General features: G+C 38.0%; 1 protein-coding gene and 1 non-coding gene across 4 annotated transcripts in view; one reads left to right on the forward strand and one right to left on the reverse strand.

Moving 5' to 3' along the window:
* Window positions 1–22,542, reverse strand: part of PDE4B (phosphodiesterase 4B) — a 778,920-nt gene that overhangs the window by 566,664 nt on the left and 189,714 nt on the right. The gene's annotated exons all lie outside the window — the stretch shown is intronic.
* LOC111761983 (U6 spliceosomal RNA) lies at window positions 1,880–1,984 on the forward strand. Its single transcript, XR_002795204.1, has one exon. It is a non-coding gene; the product is annotated as a U6 spliceosomal RNA (small nuclear RNA).

Raw genomic sequence — 22,542 nt, forward strand, 5'->3', positions numbered from 1 at the left:
CTGTGTTTCTTTTCATTGCATCATCTTGTTGTGTCAGCTCTCCATGTGTGCGGTGCCATTCCTGGGCAGACTGCACTTTCTTTCCCGCTGGGCGGCTCTCCTTACAGGGCACACTCCTTGCACGTGGGGCTCCCTTACGCGGGGGACACCCCTGCGTGGCACAGCATTCCTTGCGCGCATCAGCACTGCGCATGGGCCAGCTCCACACAGGTCAAGGAGGGCCCGGGGTTTGAACCTTGGACCTCCCATGTGGTAGGTGGATGCCCTATCCATTGGGCCAAGTCCGCTTCCTCCCTAGTTGCCTCTTGGAGGCAGCAAACAAGCATTATTTACGAGAGAACAAGTAGCAAATGAGGATGGGTCAGGGCCAAATATAGAGGATAACAGCGAGGAAAAGTGAGAACAAGAGAGAACAGAACAAGAAAGGAAATCGATTTTTTTAAATAAAAAAAAAAAGAGGGAAGAGTATGTAGTTTGTGGCACATATGGAGCCTATGAAAAGTTATGCTTTTATGCAGGCTCATACAATTTTACATTAAATTGGAAGACTTAGATGATGTGTATAACAACATAGATCTAAAAAAAAACAAAAAGCATAATAATTTGTCTTTACCTTATTTTATGCTTGAGCAAGAATTCATGAGTATTTTCCCTTCAAAATCAGATCTTTGCTTCAACAAAATCATTTTTTAAGTTAATACGAAAGACGACATTTATTTACAAGTGCTATATCCCTAGGTTTTTTCAAATTGTCCACCTGTGCAAAGCTGTTCAAACACGCTTCACGGAGCATATGAAAGATAAAGAGGACTTTTTGAGCTTAAAGGCCCCAGACACTCAAGATCCATTAAAAATTTTCCTCTTTTTGGGAAGACGACTGAAATAATAAAGTACAACAGTTATTTATTGTTTTTATGCAAGCAAGCACATAAGGTCTCTGCAAACTCCTTTCTCAGAAATATAAATAGAATATCGCCAGACTTTCTATGAGGGAGAAAACAAAAAATGAGGAATCTGCCCATTAACTAATTGGATATTAACTCTGCCAGTGATTACTGACTCACTTTGAAGCAGACAACCAATTTTGCATCAAACAGTCTTTCCCAGCCCATCTAAAAAGTCATGAGGTCCAGGTCTATGTAGACAAATGAAAAAAGAAAAAATCTCAACAGCAGAAAGCTGAAGTTAATGTGCTAATACCAGAAAATTGTTTAACTTTGTTTGAATAGAGCAAAGGAGAAAAGGGAAATCTTTTCTGATTGGTCTTTAAGTACCTTTGTATTCTGAAACTATCACTTCCTTGTTTACTTTTTAAGATGCAAAACTAGGGGTTCACATAAGAATGTACTCAGTCATGAATTAGACAAACACCTAATATACTTGGTATGCCGGGAATGAGAGAATGGAAGAAATGGGTATTTAAGAACAAAGAAGCTTAGGGGCCCCAGCATTTCAATTTTTATTTCTTTTAAGTTCTGGAGCTCTGTGCAAGATTTCTTTTGAAGAATTTTTGCCACTCATTACATTAAGAAAAGCTTCAAAACCACTGATTCACTGCCTATAATACCCCCATAAAATGCCTCAGTGCAGTATTTCCCAAACTTCTTTACTCAAGTATCATCTTTGTCAGTTTTGCCATATGTAATGCCCTAATTCTACAGATAAAAGATAAAACATATAATTTTGATTTGTCACTTACCTAGTTAGTGGCATAACTAAATACTAAAATTCTAATAACCTGCCTTTTGGTCTACTTTTTCGTTTCACTACAGTAGCTACATCTTGTTGCCTTTAAATGAAAGAGTTTTGGTGTTTGTTTGTTTGTTGGCAAAGGCTCATTTATACTTTAGGGAGCATGCTAAACCAAAAAAGACTTGAGTGTTCCCTTCAGCAGTACATTACTAAAATTGGAATGATACAGAGAGGATTAGCATGGCCCCTGAGCAAGGATGACATTCAAATTCATCAAGAATTCCATAATTTTTACAAAAAAAAAAAAAATACTTCATCACCAAGCAATTCATCTATGAATTCATATATTCATGTACTCAACCATTTAGTTATTCATTCATTGATATCAAAGAAATAATTATAGACCGGCACTGAGGGCCTTGTATTTTATAGGCACTGAGAATGAAAAGGCATGATTCCCATCCTCAAGGCCTGTACAATCTAAATAGAATATATATTAGAGTTGTAATGGACAAATGATACAACTAGTTTTATTATGGAGGTACTTAGAAGACGCAATATCAGTACACAGGAAGTTTTTAGGTATGTCTTACAGAAAAGGTGAACCTGAATTGTGCTCTGGTAGGGTAAGTAAAAGTTTATCAGGAAGGTGGGTGTATTAGTCAGAGTTCTCTAGGGAAACAGAATCAATAAGACTTATCTGTCAATAATATGCAATTTTATGAGTCCCTCACATGACCGTGGGAATGCACAAGTCCAGGTTCCACAAGCAGGCTGCAACCAGGGGCGCCAATGAAAATCCAAGGAAGGTTCTTGATGAGTTCTGGGAGATGCTGCCTGTCCAAAGACAAGCTGGGAAATTCTCAATGTTGGAATCACTTCCCCCTTTGAGGCATTCAATTGATTGGATAAAGCCTCACTCATTGCTGATGGCAATCTCATTGTAATTGTAATCAGCTATCTATGATATACCACAATAGTAAAGTCAATAGTGACTAAAGTCCAAAAATGGACCTTGTATTACAGTTAGCCCAGTGCTTGCTTGACCAAACAATTGGGCACAATTACCTGACTGAGTTGACACAATAGCCTAACCAGCATAGTCTACCCCTTGTCAATTCGGCAACCATATGCATTACCTTAAACCATACTTAGTCTCTAAGTAAAAACAATAACAGACATGCATATATATATATATATTTCCACCTAACAATGTTCAACTCTCTCGCGTACAACCAGAAACGCATTGATTCCATACAGAAATAGGATGCAAATTCTTGGGTAATAGTCACTCTCAAACTTGACCTCCTCAAATATTATGACATAAAATGGATAAAACTTGTTATAAGATAAGGCAAAAGTTTGGGGAAGAAGACAAAGAAATTCATTTTGTGTACATATATAATAATCGTCATAATGAAACAAGGAAGAAAGATTCATGACCATTATAGTCCTCGTCTCTGTAACTGGTCACATGGTAGAAGTTCATATTTATCACTACCTTCTTCCACTACCCATTCCATGTTTCTATTACCCTCAGCAAGCACTTCAGCTGGCTGTGCTTCTTTACCTGGTGGGGTGACCCAACTTTCATTCCTGAAGATTCTGGGCCATTGTCAGTCCTGCTTGGATTGGATTAGATTGTTGCAATTTTCCACTGACTTTAATTATAGGAAAAGGTAGTACTAGGAGATGCCCTAGAGGATCTCCTGTATTCCAGGCAAACGCTTCCTTATCCTCATTATGTAGATGCAGTCCTATTTCCCCTTGATAGTCAGGATCAATCACCCCAGCCAGTACAGTATTTCCCTTTTTTGACTGTTGATTGCAGAAGTAAGAGGAACCCAAAGTGGTCAGGTGGTAGTTTTAACTTCCAGTTCAATAGAATTATTTTTCTGTTCCCTGGTGACAGCACTCCTCCTTTTGGGACTAAAACCTGTAGATCAGCAGAGTTTGAGGTTGCAGGGACAGGAGGCAAAATTTTTCCTAGGGGTAATAGTGAGTGGTGCAACTCCCATTTCCACCCCTTGATTCCTGGACCCATGGATCCTGGTTGTGGGGAAAACAGCACTGTAAAATGATGCTGATTTAGAGCATACACAGCCTCCTAGAGAGCACTGCCCCAGCCCTGCAAGGTATTGCCACCTAGTTGGCACCATAATTGGGTTTCCAAAAGGCCATTCCAGAATTACAGCAAGATGACGGTGGAGTAATGAGCTCCTAGAGTCAGCTCCTGTGACACGGCAGTTAGCAAACACCCAGAGCTCTCTGGAGCTAGCTGAAGCACCTGTTTGGGGGCTTCAGAAGGCCAGAAGGGCATCCTGCAACATGCGGGAAGGAATGGAAGGAGGAGACTGCCTGTCTGCAGAGAAGACTCATAAGTAGAGCGCTCCATGTCCCAGAAGTTGGTGCCCATCCTCCACCTGAGGCACAAGCTGCCTCAGGAGCTGTTGGGAGGCTGGAATTGAAAGCTCCACTTCCCAAAAATGGGGAAGGAAGAGACAATTGGGCACCAACTTCAGCTACTGATGAGTAAAATTCAGCGGGCTAAAGTATAATCCTGAGAACAGCTGCAGTTTGAACCAGTCTAAGTCAGAAAGAGGCTGAGAGCCGTCATCTTAACTCTGTGCCTGGCACAAGGGGAAGTGGGGCAGATTGAAAATCCCAGTGCTGGTGGAGACCGGCTTCTTTCCATCCAGGTCAGATTGCAGATCTAGCCTATGACCTAGTGCCACCTCTAACAGGGAGGAAGCTGCAGGGACCTGTGCCAGCCTCTTCGGGAAATTACCGGCCAAGCCGCAGAGGCCAGTGATTGTCCTACTCTGGTGGTACAAGCCGCCCCAGGAGCTGTTCTGTGACTGGAATTGGAAGCTCCATTTCCCAAAAACAGGGGAGGAAGAGACAGTTGGCTGCTGATTTCAGCTTCTGATTGATAGACTCGGATGGCTAAGGAATAACCCAGGAACAGCTGGGGTGTGAATTTGTTCAAGTTCGAAAAAGGCTGGTGGCTGCCATTTTGACTCCACCCCCAGCCTGAGGGGAAGCAGGGCTGACCAAATATCACAGTGATGGTAGGAACTGGTTTCTTTCACCCAGATCAGCCTACAGCCCTAGGCTTCAGTCCCACCTGTGGCAGGGAGGAGGCTGGCTAGCTCAGCAAGAGTCTATCCAGGTAACTGAGGGTAGCTTTGGCTGGCACAAATTAAATAATTAAAAGTAAACTGGGGCAAGTGTGTTCATGTTGGACCTGCACTACATAGATTGTGGTCCACACCTGCAGTTCCATCCATGCCCCAGGCAGGAGAGGAAGGGGTGTGAAGCTTCATTAGTCTCTCTGGGCAACTGCAGTCTAGGCCTGCATGACTTGGATTATTCCACATAACTGACTCTGTCCCTACCTCTGGGAAAGGAAAAAGTTAGGAGAAGCTTCATCCATCCCTGGGGCAATGAGGGCAGCTTGAGCTTCCAAAGTTTATAGCACCAATTACATTCTTGGCTCCTACTGTAAACCAGCAAAGGAGAAAGGGCAGGAAGCCCTAAACTAAAGAGAAAAACTGTACCCAGAATAAATACTCTAATAAACCAGGTGCCAAGACACCAACACAAAATTATAATCCACACCAAGAAACAGGAAGCTATGGCCCAGTTAAAGGAACAAGATAAGCCTCCAGATGACATAAAGGACTTGAGACAACTAATCATAGATGTTCAAACAAATCTCCTTAATAAATTCAATGAGATAACTGAAGAGATTAAGGATAATAAGGAGACACTGGATGAACACAAAGAAGAATTTGAAAGCATAAATAGAATAATAACAGATCTTATGGGAATGAAAGGTGAATAAATGAAATTTTAAAAACTTTAGAATCATATAATAGCAGATTTGAGGAGGCAGAAGAAAGGATTGGTAAGCTTGAAAAAAGGGCCTCTGAAAGTGAACATACAAAAGAACAGATGAAGAAAAGAATGGAAAAAAATTAACAAGGTCTCAGGGAACTAAACAACAGCCAGAGATGTGCAAACATACATGTCATGGGTGTCCCAGAAGGAGAAAAGAAGGTAAAAGGGGCAGAAGGCATATTTAAAGAAATAATGTTAGAAAATGTCCCAATCCTATTGAAGGACATAGATATCCATGTCCAAGAAGCACAACATACTCCCATCCAAAAAAATCCAAATAGACCAACTCTGAGACACATACTCATCAGAATGTCAAATGCCAAAAACAAAGAATTCTGAGAACAGCTAGAGAAAAGCAATGCAAAACATATACGAGATACCCAATAAGATTAAGTAATGATTTCTCACCAGAAACCATGGAGGCAAGAAGACAGTGGTCTGATATATTTAAGATACTACAAGAGAAAAACTTCCAACCAAGAATTTTATGTCCAGCAAGACTGTCTTTCAAAATGAGAGTAAGATTAGAATATTCACAGATAAACAGAAACTGAGAGAATTTCTAAGCAAGAGACCAGAATTTCAGGAAATACTAAAGGGTGTGCTAGAGCCTGAAAAGAAAAGACAGGAGAGAGAGGCCTGGAAGAGAGTCTAGAAATGAAGATTAGATCAATAAAAGTAACTAAAAGCCTCAAAAGACTGGTGAAAATAAAATATGACAAATAAAACTCTAGTCAGAAATAAACTTAACCAAGGATGTAAAGCACTTGTATTCAGAAACCTGCAACCCAATGTTAAAAGAGATCAAAAACACCCTAAATAACTGGAAGAACATCCCATGCTCATGGATTGGAAGACTAAGTATCATTAAGATGTCAATTCTACTCAAATTGATACACAGATTCAATGCAACCCTGATAAAAATTCCACCAGCTTTAAAAAAAAAATTGAAAACACAATTAGCAAATTTATTTGGAAGGGTAAAGGGTCCTGTATAGCCAGAAACATAAAAGGAAAAGCAAGCCCTCATCTCTGGACTTTAAATCATATTACCAAGCTATAGTGGTAAAAAAACAGCATGGTACTGGCATAAAGACAGATACATAGACCAATAGATCCAAATTGATGGCTCAGAAACAGACCCTCACATGTATGGTCAAGTGATTTTTGACTAGCCTGTCAAACCCACACAGCTCTGGCAGAACAGTCCCTTCAGCAAAATGGTGCTGAAAGAACTGGATATCTATAGCCAAAAGAAGAAAAGAGGACTTCTACCTCATACCTTATCCAAAAATTAACTCAAAATGGATCAAAAACCTAAAAATAAAAGCAAGAACCAGTACATGTTCATGAGCCCATTAGGCAATGACAGGAGTGGCTGGGGAAAGAGGCTGAGCATTAGCCACAGAGCAGGTCATCTTATCCACTTGATTATTAAAATCTTCCTCTGCAGAAGTCACCCTCTGGTGAGCATTCAGGTGGGACACAAATATTTTCATGTTTTTGCCCACTCAAAAATGTCTAATCACATACCTCTTCCCTAGACCTCTTTGTCACCAATTCTCCAATCATATTCCTTCCAAGTCCCTGGCCATCCAGCCAAACCATTGGCAACAGCCCATGAATCAGTGTACAAATGCACCTCTGGCCATTTCTTCTTCCAAGCAAAATGGACAACCAGGTGCACTGCTCAAAGTTCTGCCCATTGGGAGGATTTGCCCTCACCACTGTCCTTCAGGGATGTCCCAGAAAGGGGCTGCAGTGCCCCAGCTGTCCACTTTTGGGTGGTACCTGCATATTGTGCAGAACCATCTGTAAACCAGGCCCAAGTTTTCTCTTCCTCAGTCAACTGATTGTAAGGGACTTCCCAAGATGCCAAAGCTGTCAGCTGGGACAGAGAAAGTAACACGGCAGGACTGGTGATTATGGGCTTTTGGGCTACTTCCTCATGTAACTTACTTGTGTCTTCAGGACACACTTGAGCCCTATCTCGTATATACCATTTCCACTTTATTGTGGAGTGCTGCTGTGCACGCCCAACTTTATGGTTTGGTGGATCAGACAATACCCACTCATGATAAGCAACTCAGGTCTCATGGTAACTTGATGGCCAATGGTTAAGCATTCGGTCTCCAATAAGGCCCAGTAACAGGCCAAAAGCTGTTTCTCAAAAGGGAAGTAGTTATCTGCAGAGGATGGCAGGGCTTTGCTCCAAAATCCTAGGGGTCTGCGTTGTGATTCTCCTATAGTGGCCTGCCAAAGGCTCTAGACAGCATCTCTATTTGCCATGGAAACTTCCAGCACCGTTGAATCTGTTGGATCATAGGGCCTAAGTGGTAGTGCAGCTTGCACAGCAGCCTGGACCTGACACAGAGCCTCTTCTTGTTCCAGTCCCCAATTAAAACTAGCAGTTTTTCTGGTCACCTGGTAAATGGGCCAGAGTGGCACACCCAAATGAGGAATGTGTTGTCTCCAAAATCCAAAGAGACCAACCAAGCGTTGTGCCTCTTTTTTGGTCATGGGAGGGGCCAGATACAACATTTCTTCACTTTAGAAGGGCTATCTCTACACGCCCCACACAACTAGACACTAGAAATTTCACTGAGGTGGAAGGACCTTGTATTTTAGTTGGATTTATCTCCCATCCTCGCTCACACAAATGCTTTTCTAATAAGTCTGGAGTCTTTGCTACTTCTTGCTCACTAGGTCCTATCAACATGATATCATCAATATAATGGACCAGTGTAATGTCTTGTGGGAGGGAGAGACAATCAAGATCCTTGTGAACAATATTATGACATAGGGCTGGAGAATTGATATACCCCTAAGGGAGGACTGTGAAGGTATACTGCTGGCATTGCCAGCTGAAAGCAAGCTGTTTTTGGTGGCTCTTACTAATAGCAATTGAGAAAAAAGCATTCACCAAATCAATAGCTGCCTACCAGGTATAAGGGGATGTCCTGATTTGCTCAAGCAATGATACTACATCTAGGACAGCAGCTGCAAATGGAGTTTATGATAATCTACTGCCATCCTCCAAAATCCATCTGTTTTTTGTACAGGCCAAATAGGAGAGTTGAATGGGATGTGGTGGGAATTACCACTCCTGCATCCTTCAAATCCTTGATGGTGGCACTAATTTCTGCAATCCCTCCAGGAATCTGGTATTGCTTTTGGTTACTATTTTGCTAGGTAGGGGAAGTTCTAGTGGCTTCCACTCAGCCTTTCCAACCATAATAGCCTTCACCCCACAAGTCAGGGATCCAATGTGGGAATTCGGCCAGTTACTGAGTATGTCTATTCTAATTGAATTCTGGAACTGGGGAAATAACCACAGAATGGGTCCAGGGACCCACTGGACCAACTGTGAGATGGACCTGAGCAAAAACTCCATTAATCACCTGACCTCCACAAGCCCCTACTCTGACTGATGGACCACAGTGATGTTTTGGATCTCCTGGAATTAATATCACTTCTGACCAAGTGTCTAATAATCCCCAAAATGTCTGATCATTTCCTTTTCCCCAATGTACAGTTACTCTGGTAAAAGGTCTTAGATCTCCTTGGGGAAAGGTGGGAGGAATATTAACAGTATAAATTTTGGGCAGTTTAACAGGATCCTTCCCCAAGGAGACCTGGCCTTCTCCTTATTCAAGGGGCTCTGGGTTCATAACTGTCTCAAGTCTGGGAATTGATTAAGGGACCATGATTCTCCGTGTCTGTAATGAGTTAGGGTTTTGTTCACTCAAACTAGAACTCTTCTGTCTATACAGATCAAGAAGAAATTTAGTAGACTGCCCATCTATTTCATTTCTCGGTACCCCAAAATGTATTAGCCAACGCCATAACTGTACATGACACAGGCTATTTTGAGTGCTTTTTTTAATCTCCCTGTCATTGCAGTAGCCATGCCCACCTTGAATTTGGCGATTAACTGCCGATAGTTGACTTTTACCAGACTACATCTGATCATCCCCACAATGTTTAAGGATTCTAATTCCATCACAGTCTTCCCTACAGTAATATCTGGACTTCAGAGAAGAGCAACCACAGACCTCTTCAGGGAAGGTGGAGCTAGTCTTACAAATTTATTCCTCACATTCCTGGTTAAAGATGTGTCCTCTGGACATTCCTGGGGTAGGTGGGAAGCTCTCAAATGGCAAATTCATTCTAACATTCCAATCTCCCTAAGCCTTTGAATTCCCTCTTCTACTGTGTACCATGGCAAATTGGGCATCTTACCTTCAGATATGTTAGGCCATTTGTTGGTCCATGTTTCAGTCAGCCACCAAACAAACTGTTAGAGCCCTTTCTAACCCCTTAAGCTACAGCATTGAATCCAGAATTTCTGCTTAGTGGGCCCATATCAATAAATTCAGCCTGATCCTACTTTATATTCCTTCTACCATTATCCCATACCCTTATTATCCATTCCCACATATATTCCCCTGATTTCTGTCTATAAAAATTGGAAAACTCATGCAGCTCTTTCTGAGTATACCTTACTTCCTCATGGGTCACACTTTGTATTTCACCTTTGGGGACTTGTGATTTTAGTCTAGTAATAGGTCTTGAAGACAAGAGAGGTGTTTGGAGTGGGTAAAGAGAAAGATTAGAAATGCCCTGAAAGCTACTGGCCTCAGGGCATTCCCTTGCATTTTCTTCTGATGAGACAGCATTAATCTCTTCAGGCCGGGGTTGAAAGGCAGTTTTCTCAGGGAAGACTGGAAGCTCAGCAGTACATGGTGGAGTTTGGTTGGTACATGCCTCAGGGCTGGGAGGAGGTCCAGATTCCCTGGGGCAGGCAGAGGCAGGGCAGAGTAGGTTTCAATTTGGCTGGTACCCAGCTCAGGACTGGAAGTTGTTTCAGACTTCCCGGGACAGGCTGGAGGATGGATGATACAAGGTTGACAAGGTGTGGTCTTCACAGTGCAGGCCACGGCAGGCTGATCTGGTAAAGTCTCAGCAAAATTCAGGGTTCCAATGTCTCCATCAATATTATCATCATCCCATATGTCTCCATCCCAATTCTCTAGACTCCATTCTTTTCCAATCAACGCCTTCACTTTAACTGCAGAAACCCTGTGGAGTTGAGATTTTAGTTTCCTTTGTAACTCCACTACTCATACAATGAGAGTCTGAGTTTGGTTCTCAAATATTTTGAGCCTGGGGCTACTGGAGACAAGATTTTCTTTCAGAGCACACATAGAAACTTTCTCATCATTCATGCAGTATTTAAGTTTCAAATTTGAAGCCTTTAACTCATCTCTTTCTTTTGTTACAGTATCCAGAGTATCTAGGAGGAGGCAGCCAACATCATTATATGCTGGACTCCACAAAACTCTGTTAAGGTGTTGAAAACACTCTCACCCAGATCCTTGCTTCATATAAGCGTGGATGTAGGGGAATCCAGTGATGATAGTTTGCATATCTTGACTGCCAACTTGTGCCATGGACTGTCAGCAGCTTCTTCGTTATTGGAAAGGGAGTCATCAGTACCCTTGAGTCCAATTAGAGTAGAAAGACAATTGCAAAACTCCCAGAACCACCTCAGACACCCCATGTTTAAGATTCTGTTCCTCAAGAACCACTCCCAGTACCAAACTGTATTAGTCAGTGTTCTCTAGGGAAATAGAATCAACAAGAGATATCTGTCAATAGTAAGAGATTTTATCAGAGTCTCTCACGTGACCATGGGTATTCACAAGTCCAGGTTCCGCAGGCAGGTTGCAACCAGGGGCTCTAAAGAAAGCCCAGTGAACATTCTAGAATTCTGGGAAATGATGGCTGTCCAAAAACAAGCTGAGAAATTCTTACCCAATGCTGAAATCACTTCCCCTTTTAAGGCATTCAACTGATTGTTTAAAGCATCACTCACTGCTGATGGCAAACTCCCTGATTGATGTAATTGTAATCAGCTATCTATGATTTACCACTGTAGTAAAGTCTATGATGACTAAAGTCCATAAATGTCCTTATATTACAGTTAGCCCAGTGCTTGCTTGACCAACAACTGGGCACAATTACCGGGCCAAGCTGACACATTAGCCTAACCATCACAGTGGGGGAGAATAGTTCATTCCTGAACAAATCAAGACTTCCTCTCACTGATCTTTCACTACTAGTCTGAGCCTGATTAGTGCCTATGGAATGTTTAATAAGTCATTTGATCCTTCTAACTTTGGCAAAAAAAAATTATTTTTTTGCTATCCACATTTCTGATGTAACTATTATAATGCAGGATCAATATTAAAAATGTTAAAATATTACATGGTTTTAGGAAGATGAGAGCAGTAATATTTCCATTATTGGTGAAAAGCCTTTGCAGATTCTGTAATATAAACTATACACAGGGAAGCCAGTTGTGGTATAGAGCAAAGCTCACTGAAACTGGATTCAGATGACTCTTGGATGAGATTTCAACTCTGTCACATAATGACTGTGATGCATTAAGCTATTTATTTGACCTAACTGGGAATGTGTTTCTATTTATAAAAATAGGGACAATGTCTCCTATTGCCTAAATTATTGTGAGGAGTAAATGAAATACTGAGTGGTACCTTTCAGGGCCTTGCATGTGGTTGGCTCTCGTTAAATGGTTTTCTGAATCACAAGCCTATCAAACCATTTTTCCTCAAGTCTTATCTCTTCGCCTCATCACAATGATGCCTCTTTCAACTTTACTTCCTTTTAAAGAAAACAATTGAAATAACATGACCTTATATAACTCTGCTTTAGATCTATTTATACCTGAATTTTTTTTTTTATTACCAAGAGAATATAACAATTCCTTCACTTGGGAAAGATAGTCTCCAGGGATCTGGAAAAGGGGTCAAGATAAATCTGACAAGGTATATCACTGCAGTCATCACAAAAGGACATATCATATGATGAGGCTATAATATAATGTCTAAAACTACATTAGTACCAAGTCCTTTAGACTAGAGTCTATTTTTGGATAATTACAGGAAATAACAAGTACTGACAAATTATTATCCAACCAGAAATGTAAAACTGAATGTTCCTCCTCAGTAAATGATGTATAAGGAGTAATACCTAATTCTCTCTTTTATCATAAAGCTAAATAACATAACCAGGGTCACAAAAAAATGTTTTGGCTTTACCTCTGCTTTACAGATTGCCGCTATAAATGGGCCAGTTTCCTAATAACAGCTGATCCAGATCAAGGAGGGTAATAGTTGTTCTACTGTTATAGAAATTGCACAGCGTGGTGGGAACGTAGATCAATTTATTAAAAAAAACAACAAGAGACTTCAAATGCAGAACTCAAAGGTATACAAAATCAATTCACTTTTTAGATATTCACTATTATTGACTTGGCAGGAAATGAAGAAATGGTCTCAGGCCTAAATCTTTTGAAATATTCATTAATTTAAAGCAAATAAGTGTTAAATATCTACTATGTGAAAGGCTCTGCTAACAAAAGAAGACGTCCAGTCTGCCTGCCACAGAGCTTGGACAACACACTGTTGAGTGGGCAGTAATGGCATTATGCATTATGTACAGAGAAAACACATGGAAGGGATTGATTAACACCAAATAAGTGGGTCATGGAAGATTGTACACCAGAGCATAGTTCTGGAGGATAAATGATCTTCACACAAGAAAACAATAAGAAGAATAATCCCATTAGAAGAAACACTGAAAAACACACACATTACTGTATGTTTTGTAAATTATATGTTGTCTGTGTGGTTCTGAAGAATACGATCTGTTGGATGAAAAGTGTAAAGGCACAATTGAAAAGTTGTATAAGAGAAGAAAATGTTGAAATTTTTATATGATGCTAAATGTTATAGACTTGATTCCATTATAATGGAGGTGGAGGATGTTTCTGAAGAATTGAATCTGAATCAAAATATTCAGCTCTGCCCTGTAGCAAATGTATTCTTTTGGCAATGAGAAAGTAATTTGAAGGGTGTAGAATCTTGAAAGGAGGATAATGAAAAGACAAAACTGATTTATCAAAAAGAAGAAAATAAGGAAATAGTTGCAGAAGTTAAGATACAGTAAGTTATAAGCAGGAAACACATTTAAACATGGTTTTATGGTACAGAAAGGTCAAATAAAATAATGACTGAGATGTGATTATTAAACAGAGAAAATTAAGTAATCTATAGCAACCTTTGAAAAGTCAAGTTCAGCTGTATGCTATCAGGCATATAACAGAGCTCATCTCCTCTTGAACTGCTCCACAGGCCCAGCCTCTTGGGGGCTTTGTGCTCAAGCGATCCTCTAGTCTTCTCACATAGCAGGATAAAAAATGGCAGCTTCCTTTTTCTGTGTCTGTCTGTCTGTCTGTCTGTGTCTCTGTTTTTATCAAACCGAGCAAAAAGGCAGAAACTCAACTTGAATCATGCCTCACTGATATAGTCTAATTGAAAGGGTCTCACACCCACAGGTACAGATTAGTTCACAAACAAACTTTCTCTTTTGGGGATTCATAAAATAATTTCAAGCTGCCACACTGGGATTTCTGGGTCATTTGGTAAGTAAAAGTTTAGCTTTAAAAGAAACTACCAAAAATAAAATAAAAGAAGAAGAAAAAGAAACTATCATATTGTTTACTCAAAGGGCTAAACCATTTTGCATTCCTTTAGCAGAGCAAGAGAGTTCCAGACACTTCTGCATTCTAGCTAACATTTGCTATTGTCAGGCTTTCTTTAGACATTCTAATGGGAGTATAGTGGTATCCTATTACGGTTTTAATTCAGATTTCCCTAATAACTAATAATTGACATGTTTTTATGTGCTTATTTCCCATTCATATATCTTTTTGTGTGAAGTATATATTCACATCTTTAGTCCATACTTTAGTCCATACATCTGATGGGTCTTCTTCTTCCAGATTTGTAAGAGTTATTTATATATTCTGAAAACAAATTCTTTGATATATGTTTTACAAATGTTTCCTCCAAGGTTTATGCACATATTTCATTTTCTTACTGATATTTTTTAAAGAACAGAGTTTTTAAATTTTGAGTATCTCCACTTTATTTATTTTATTTTATTTTTATTTTTTATAGGAGGTATCAGGGATTGAGCCTGGGACCTCATATGTGTGAAATGCATGCTCAGCCACTGAGCTACACATGCTCCACTTATTTTATGTTTGTGCTTTGTGTTTTAAGAATATTTGCCTAACCCATTGTCACTGATTATTTTCCTAGATTTTCTTCCAGAAATTGAATATATTTAAGTTTTATATGTAGGTCTAGGTTCCCTTTCCAATTATTTTTGTATATGGCATCAGGTATAATCTAGGTTAAGTTTTTTCCATATATTATGTCAAAACTTTTCCAGCACTAATTGGTGAAAACATTTTCTTTTCCTTCTTTGAATTACTTAGGCACTGTAGTCAAAAATTACTTGACCATATGTGTATGAGACTCTTTCTGGACTCCATTATGTTCTGTTGATCTTTCATATCTGTCTCTATGTCAATACTACAATGTCTAGAAATCAGTTAGTGTACAACTTTCAATTCTATTTTTCTTTTTCAAAATTGTTTTAGTTACTCAAATACCTTTACATTTCAAACATTTCAATATAAATTTAGCAAATACCTTATTCACTTTTATAAAAAAAAAAACTACTATAATGTTTATTTTAAAGTATAATCTGTGTGGAAGACTGCCACAAGTCAAATAATAGGTCTAAATATTGGTGAATAAATGGAACAGAAAGAAGAATATTCCTTCCAAAGAATAACCCCAACACACACCCCCCATCCACTATCCACAGTCAAGCTTCTCTTCTTTAGGGGGTATAATAAACCTTTATCACATTGCATTTTATGTATATACTATACAATTTTTATTACTTATATATATATTTTCAATGGATTTTTTTAATTTATGAAAATTGAGTATCATGAGACAGGAGCAAATTAATTATCGTTCTCCCAGTAAGATTTATGAAAATAATTTTTATTTGTTTTTTTCACTTAGTGCCAGGGTTTTAAAGAACAAATTAACATAATTAATCAAGGAACTGGAGTTTTTTATACCTTGTCATAACAACACCAAGTATTTATTTGGAATATGGCTCCCCTATGAAAGTCTATTTTAAATACAACAATTTATTGTGATGTGATACTTTAACTTTCAGTCTTCATTACTAATTTCATATACTATGGAGAGTTGTTCTCATTCATTGTTTATTACAGTATCATCTGAGGAGTGACAATGAGCTAATGAAATGGAGCTAGCAAATGTAAACTATTTCTTCAAAACTTTAAGTCTGAAGAAAAAGAGAGGAGGAAATTGAAAAAAAAATCTTATTTAAGAGCTGATTAATGAAGAGAGGTTGAAAGCAAAAGGAAAACTGATGGAGTAGAAGGGTTGAGGTCTAAGGTAGGGGACCTGATTAGCCTCAGAAAGAAACAGGAACTGGTAAGAGGATGACTGCAGATGCAGACCCATTTCTAAGCAAAGATAGATGTTAAGTATAGAGAGTTTATCCTCGTATCCACATTTTCTTATTAAAAAGTACTATCTGACATGAGAAAGGGAGCTGGAGGAATTGTGGCTTTCAGGACTTCCTAGTTGAGTGGAAGGCAGTAATTGGCTTTTGGATATGGTTTGTTTGGTGATTCTAACAGTAAAAACAAGATCCAGACCTATCTAAATAAGGTCACTCGACTTAAAGTAGTGGCCACTATGGCAGCCCCTGTCAAATATTTGTCATACACTCTTTAAATTGACATTACCTGATTCTGAGGCTCCCTATTTTGTAGAAATTGGGTAACTGAGGACCTGTGTTCAAGTCTTAGTTTTATCACTCTAGTATTAAGCAAGTAAGATAACTCCACAGGCCTCAGTTTCCTCACCTATAAAATAAAGGGATTGTGAAAGAAAATTCCTATTCCATTCCAGATCGAGAACTCTGACTATTGCTTTGTTAGGTTGTAAAAGGCAAGGAAGGAAATTTAAAGAATTACTATTACAGGAGTTTCTCCATTAAAAAGGCACAAGTAGGTGGATTTAAGTTTAAAACAAGACACCTACAGATGAGATTGAGAGCAACTTTACTTCATAAAAGGACATGTATAATGGAAAATATCAGAGCTAACATCATGGTACATCTGAGGCTATATTCAAAGTATCCATTCTATTAATGACTCTCAGAACAATTGTTTGAACTCTAAACGATACTGATTTCATTATTCACAATGAGAAAGAAAGTAATATGTACTTTCTAATATTAATCATGCAATCCATTAAAACAATTTACATAGAGGTCAATTACTATTAGTCCATTGCACCTTGGAAATCTGTCATGATTTTCATTTAATTAAAAAGCACTTCAGTCTTAAATCATTTAAATCACTGAAATATCAAACAAATGAAATTACTCAGATTAGCGAGATCAATATAAATTTATTCAAAATTTCTTATATAACTTAGACTTATGTTACTGAGAAAAGTATGTTTCTTCTGGGTTAAAATGAACTTAACCACATATGATATGTTAGGTTTCTTTACTGGGTATGATTGTTAAGCTAATGTGTCAATTCAGCCAGGTAATGGTGTCCCATTGCCTGGTCAAGCAAACATTGGGCTAATGGTAATACAAGGGCATTTCATGGACTTTAATCATCAGTGAGTTGATTGCATAGATAGCTGATTACATCTACAATCAATGAAGGAGATTGTTGTCCATAATGAGAGACATCTCATTCAATCAGTTAAAGGTCTTAAAAGGGGAAGTGATTTCAGCACTGAGAAAGAGAATTCCCAGCTCTACGTCACAGAGCCAGAATCTCTTGGGAACTCAACAAGGGCCTTCATCGGAGCCCCTGGTTTGTAGCCTGCCCTGCGGAATTTGGACTTGTGCATCCCCACGGTCACATGAGAGAATTTTATAAAATCTCATACTATTTACAGGTATCTGCTGTTGGTTCTCTTTCCCTAGAGAACTCTGACCAATATACTGGGCCAGACCCAAAGAAGATGATATACCAAATAAGCAGTTATACTATGTCATTAAAAGAGTATAATGAGTACTAGTGGAACTACCAATATACATTTCCATCAGCTGATAATTATTTACTTTAACTCAACAAATACTGATTATGGAAAATATATAAAAATTGGATATACTTCATTAGATAATCTCATCGTTAGCACCTGGTATAAAGGGATGCTCCAAACCTGAGTTATAAGTGAATTAACTAATTAATTAAACAAAAAGGTGTAGGCTCCGATCTCAAGGTACCTTTAGTAATACTTCTAAATTAAAATGAACATATTCTCAACAAATGGTTTCAAACGATAATAAACATTTATTGATATCTAACTATATGCCAGGCACTCTTTCATCTATGTACTTTATTTCCTTCAATTTTCACATCATTTCCATCAGGTAGTGGTAAAACCACCCTTTCTTACAGATGAAAAGACTGAGGCTTAGAGCATGTGAGTGGCTTATCCAAGTTCACAGAGTTAATAATAAGGGCTGGGACACAAACCCAGGAAGTCACACCCCAGAGTCAATGGTCCTAATCACTACATCAATTATTTTATCTCTGTCCCTTGGTTATTAATTCTGCATTTAAGTAACTTTTTTTTTTAATTGAAGATGCAGAACTGTAGCTTTCACTTGCAAAAGAGATGCATATATCCCATGCTATTTCTCCTCTAGGAGTTTACATGCACTTCTTTCTTCTCTCTGCCCATTCTCCTTCACATAGCCAAAGTCTTTAAAATCAGCTGTACCATCACCTTTTTTAGGGAACTCTCTCCCTCACTCAACTCTTGATTACAGCAGGCTTTCATTTACCTCACAGCTAGAATGAAAGTACATTGAGATTGAGACCATGTATATTTGGTTCTACCACAACGTCTAGTTTGTTAGTTGAATAAGTTGATTTATACTTGACTTACCACAGTAACAAAAGCATAATTGAAGCCAAGTACATTTGCATGTGCTAGAATCTAGTTTATGGACTGACTAAATTTTAGAATTCTCAAATTTCCAGGGTAAGAAAGGCTTAGAGTTTAACTGGATTAAAATAAAACATGAATCTTGATGGACTCAAACACATTTATTCACATATAGAGGCCACATATACATTTATGTACAAACAAATGGTTTTCCCAAGAAAAAGTAAACCATCATAAAGCACATATGAATTATCTTAAATTTTTAAAAATTTCATTTAAGAAGAAGAATATACCTGAGTTTTAAAAATAGGCAAAGATCACATTGGACTTGGCCAGATGGTAGAAAATGAATTCATCAAGCTTTAAATTACAGAATTTTCCAAGTCATTATGAGATTTGCAGTTCCAGGAACTCTACGAACTCTAAATTCTTCATCTTCTGAATGGTATAAATTGGATTTTGTTGTTTTTCAGCTCTTTATTTTTAACAGAATTGAGCTTGAAAACTAATGACCTTACCAAATTCATGGTTATTCAACTTTGGCTTAGTTCACTTTGGATGTGTATTTAACCTTTGGGAGACTCACAAAACCAGTGGAAGCTTTGCAATAGGAAGGAATATGCACTATATTTATTGTTTATAGCAACAGTAATATGCTCTGTAGCAACAGAATTGTAGCTTTTCCATGAGGATGTCTATTGACCACAATGACCTCAAATCAAAGGAAACTTCTGTGCAAAGGTACATTGTGACCCAGAATGCCAGAGTGTTCTTGAGTGACCTACTAAACCAGGAGCCACACATTGTGAATCTGCCAGCAAGTGCAAGGAATTATGGTCTCCTCTCTCTCAGCAAACTCTGTCAGGTGCTGAGTTATCTGGCATCTCATAAAAGGAGCATGTGCCTTCCTTGGCTTCAATTCTAAACATTCTTGATATTATGGATCGTTTTATTTTTCCAAAAAAAGTAAGATACAATTTTATTATGTACATCTTGGCAGCTGACTTTGAGTTATCCATAGTGTAAATACTAAAGTGTGACAAGCAGGAGCCTTAATAACAGCGTTGACATAAGGTTTTACAGTTTACAAAGCACCTTCACATAAAAGTCTCATCTAATTTTGGGGGGTGTGTTTTTTTAATATATTTTTTATTGAAGTATATCGTTCATGCCTGACCATCTAATTTTAACTCAGTGATATATATGATTATTAGTCCCATCATTTATTAGTGAGTAAATGAGGCTCACCACTGCCCAAGGTTAGATTTCTAATAATATAACACAGCAAGGACTCAAATAAGATCTCAGCTTAAAATCTGAAGGCTTTCCCATCTTACTGCATATATGGTAATTAGTTACTTTGTGTCTTACAGGTATATTGGTCTTCATCATTCCCTAGTAAAACTGAAATGCTCCATTATTTGATAAATTATTAGATTGTTTTTCTTTTAAAATCTTTATTGTGATGATATATAATGCCATGCTATTTTCCTCAGTAGTTATTTTGATTTACAATGCTGTCAGTAGTATACAAATATATCTGTACCAAAACAATTTTAGCAACTGGATGCTAATATATTTTTAAATGTTTACAACTAATAAGTATAAATTGGTAGTGCAAGACTGCTTTAATTGGTATTTTTAGATCATTTTTTTTAAGAGCACAAAGACATAAGAGTATGAGAAGACCATAACAGACCCCAGGAAAAAAGAACAAGGAAGGTTCAAAAACAAAACTATGCCCATTGTGGGTCCTACTGGCAACTATAGGTAAGATAAGACAATCTTTACACTCCTCAGTCAACACATCTCTTTTAAGAATGGCTGTTCAGGTATGCAAGGATGGTTCAACACAAGAAAATCAATTAGTGTAGTAAACCACAGTGATAAAGTGAAGAAGTAAAATCACACAATCCTCTCGATTGATGCAGAAAAGGCATTTGACAAAATACAGCATACTTTCTTGATAAAAACACTCCAAAAGAGAGGAATAGAAGGAAGCTTTCTCAATATTCTAAAGAGCATATATGAAAAACAGAGCTAGCATTGTCTTCAATGGTGAAAGACTGAAAGCGTTTTCACTGACATCAGGAAAAGACAAGGATGCCCACTGCCACCATTATTGTTCAATATAGTGCTAGAAATTCTAGCAAAAGCATTTAGGCTAGACAAAGAAATAAAAGGCACCCAAAAAAGAAAGGAAGAAGTAAAACTTTCACTATTTGCTGATGTCATGATCCTATATCTAGAAAATCTTGAAAAATCCAAAACTATGCTACTAAAATTAATAAACAAGTTCAGCAATGAGGCAAGATACAAAGTTAATATGCAAATATCAGTAGCATTTCTATACACTACTGATGTGTGATCTGAGGAGGAAATCAGAAAAAAATCCATTTATAATAGCGCTATTACATTATATTAAATATTAAATATTTAGAAATAAACTTAACCAAGGACTTAAAGGACCAGTACTCAGAAAACTACAAAATATTACTAAAAGAAACTGAAAGAGACATAAATAAATGGAAGGACATTCCATGTTCACGGACTGGAAGACTAAATATCATTAAGATGTCAATTCTACTCAAACTGATTTAAAAATTCAATGCAATCCCAATAAAAATTCCATTAGCCTTTTTTTGCAGAGGTCTAAAAGCCAATAATCAAATTCATTTGGAAGGATAAGGGGCCCCACATAGCAAAAAAAAAAAAAAAAAACAAAGTTGGAAGTCTCTCACTTCCTGACTTTAAAGCATATTACTTAGCTACAGTAGTAAAAAAACAGCATGGTACTGGCATAAGGACAAACAGATTGACTAATGGAACTGAATCATGAACTCAGAAATTGACCCCTCCTTCTACAGTCAAGTGATTTTTGGTAAGGCTGTTAAGCCCACCCAACTGGGCCAGAACAGTCTATTCAACAAATGGTGCTGGGAGAAGTGGATAACCATATCCAAAGGAGAGAAAGAGGAACCCTATCTCACACCTTATACAAAAATTAACTCAAAATGGATCAAGGACTTAAACATAAAAACAACAACCATAAAACTCCTAGAAGAAAATGTAGGAAAACATCTTCAGGATCTTGTGGTAGGCAGTAATTTCTTATGCCCAAAGCTTGAGCAACAAAAGAAAACATAAATAAATGGGACCGCCTGAAATTCAACACTTTTGCACCTCAAAGGACTTTGTTCAAACGGGTGAAAAAAGCAGCCAACTCAATGGGAGAAAATATTTGACAATCACATATCTGATAAGGGTTTAATGTCCTTGATATATAAGGAGATCATACAACTCCACAATAAAAAGGCAAGTATTTGATTAAAAAATAGGCAAAAGACAACTGTCCAAAGATGAAATGTAAATGTAAAAAACTGTTTAACATCACTAGCAATTAGGGAAATGCAAATCAAAACTACAGTAAGACACCATTTCACACCTTCATATACACATTAGACTGGCAGCTATTAAAAAGTCAGAAAACTATAAATGTTGGAGAGAATGTGGAGAGATAGGAACACTTATTTACTGTTGGTGGGAATGCACAATGGTACAGCCAACTGTGGAGGACTGTTTGGCAGTTCCTAACTAAGTTGAATATAGACTTGCCATGGAACCCAGCAATACCATTTCTAGGTATATATATCCAGAAGAACTGAGAGTAGTGGCATGAATAGATATCTGCACACCGATGTTCACAGCAGCCATTATTCATGATAACAAAAAGTTGGAAACAATCCCAGTGTCCATCAACCAATGCATGGATAAATTAATTGTGGTGTATACACATGATGGAATAGTATCCAGTAGTAAGAAGAAATGAAGTTGTAAAACATAAGACAACATGGATGAATCTGGAGGACATTACACTGAGTGAAGCAAGCCATAACCAAAAGGATAAATATTGTATGATTGCCCTATTATGAACTAAATATATTATGTGAAATATAAATATAGTATGTGAAATATGATTATGAGTAGAATTGTATATATAAGACCATTTTTCTTTGAAACTGAACAAATGTAAATTAAT

The sequence above is a fragment of the Dasypus novemcinctus genome, chromosome 9 (genome assembly GCF_030445035.2).
Source record: "Dasypus novemcinctus isolate mDasNov1 chromosome 9, mDasNov1.1.hap2, whole genome shotgun sequence".
Classification (NCBI taxonomy): domain Eukaryota; kingdom Metazoa; phylum Chordata; class Mammalia; order Cingulata; family Dasypodidae; genus Dasypus; species Dasypus novemcinctus.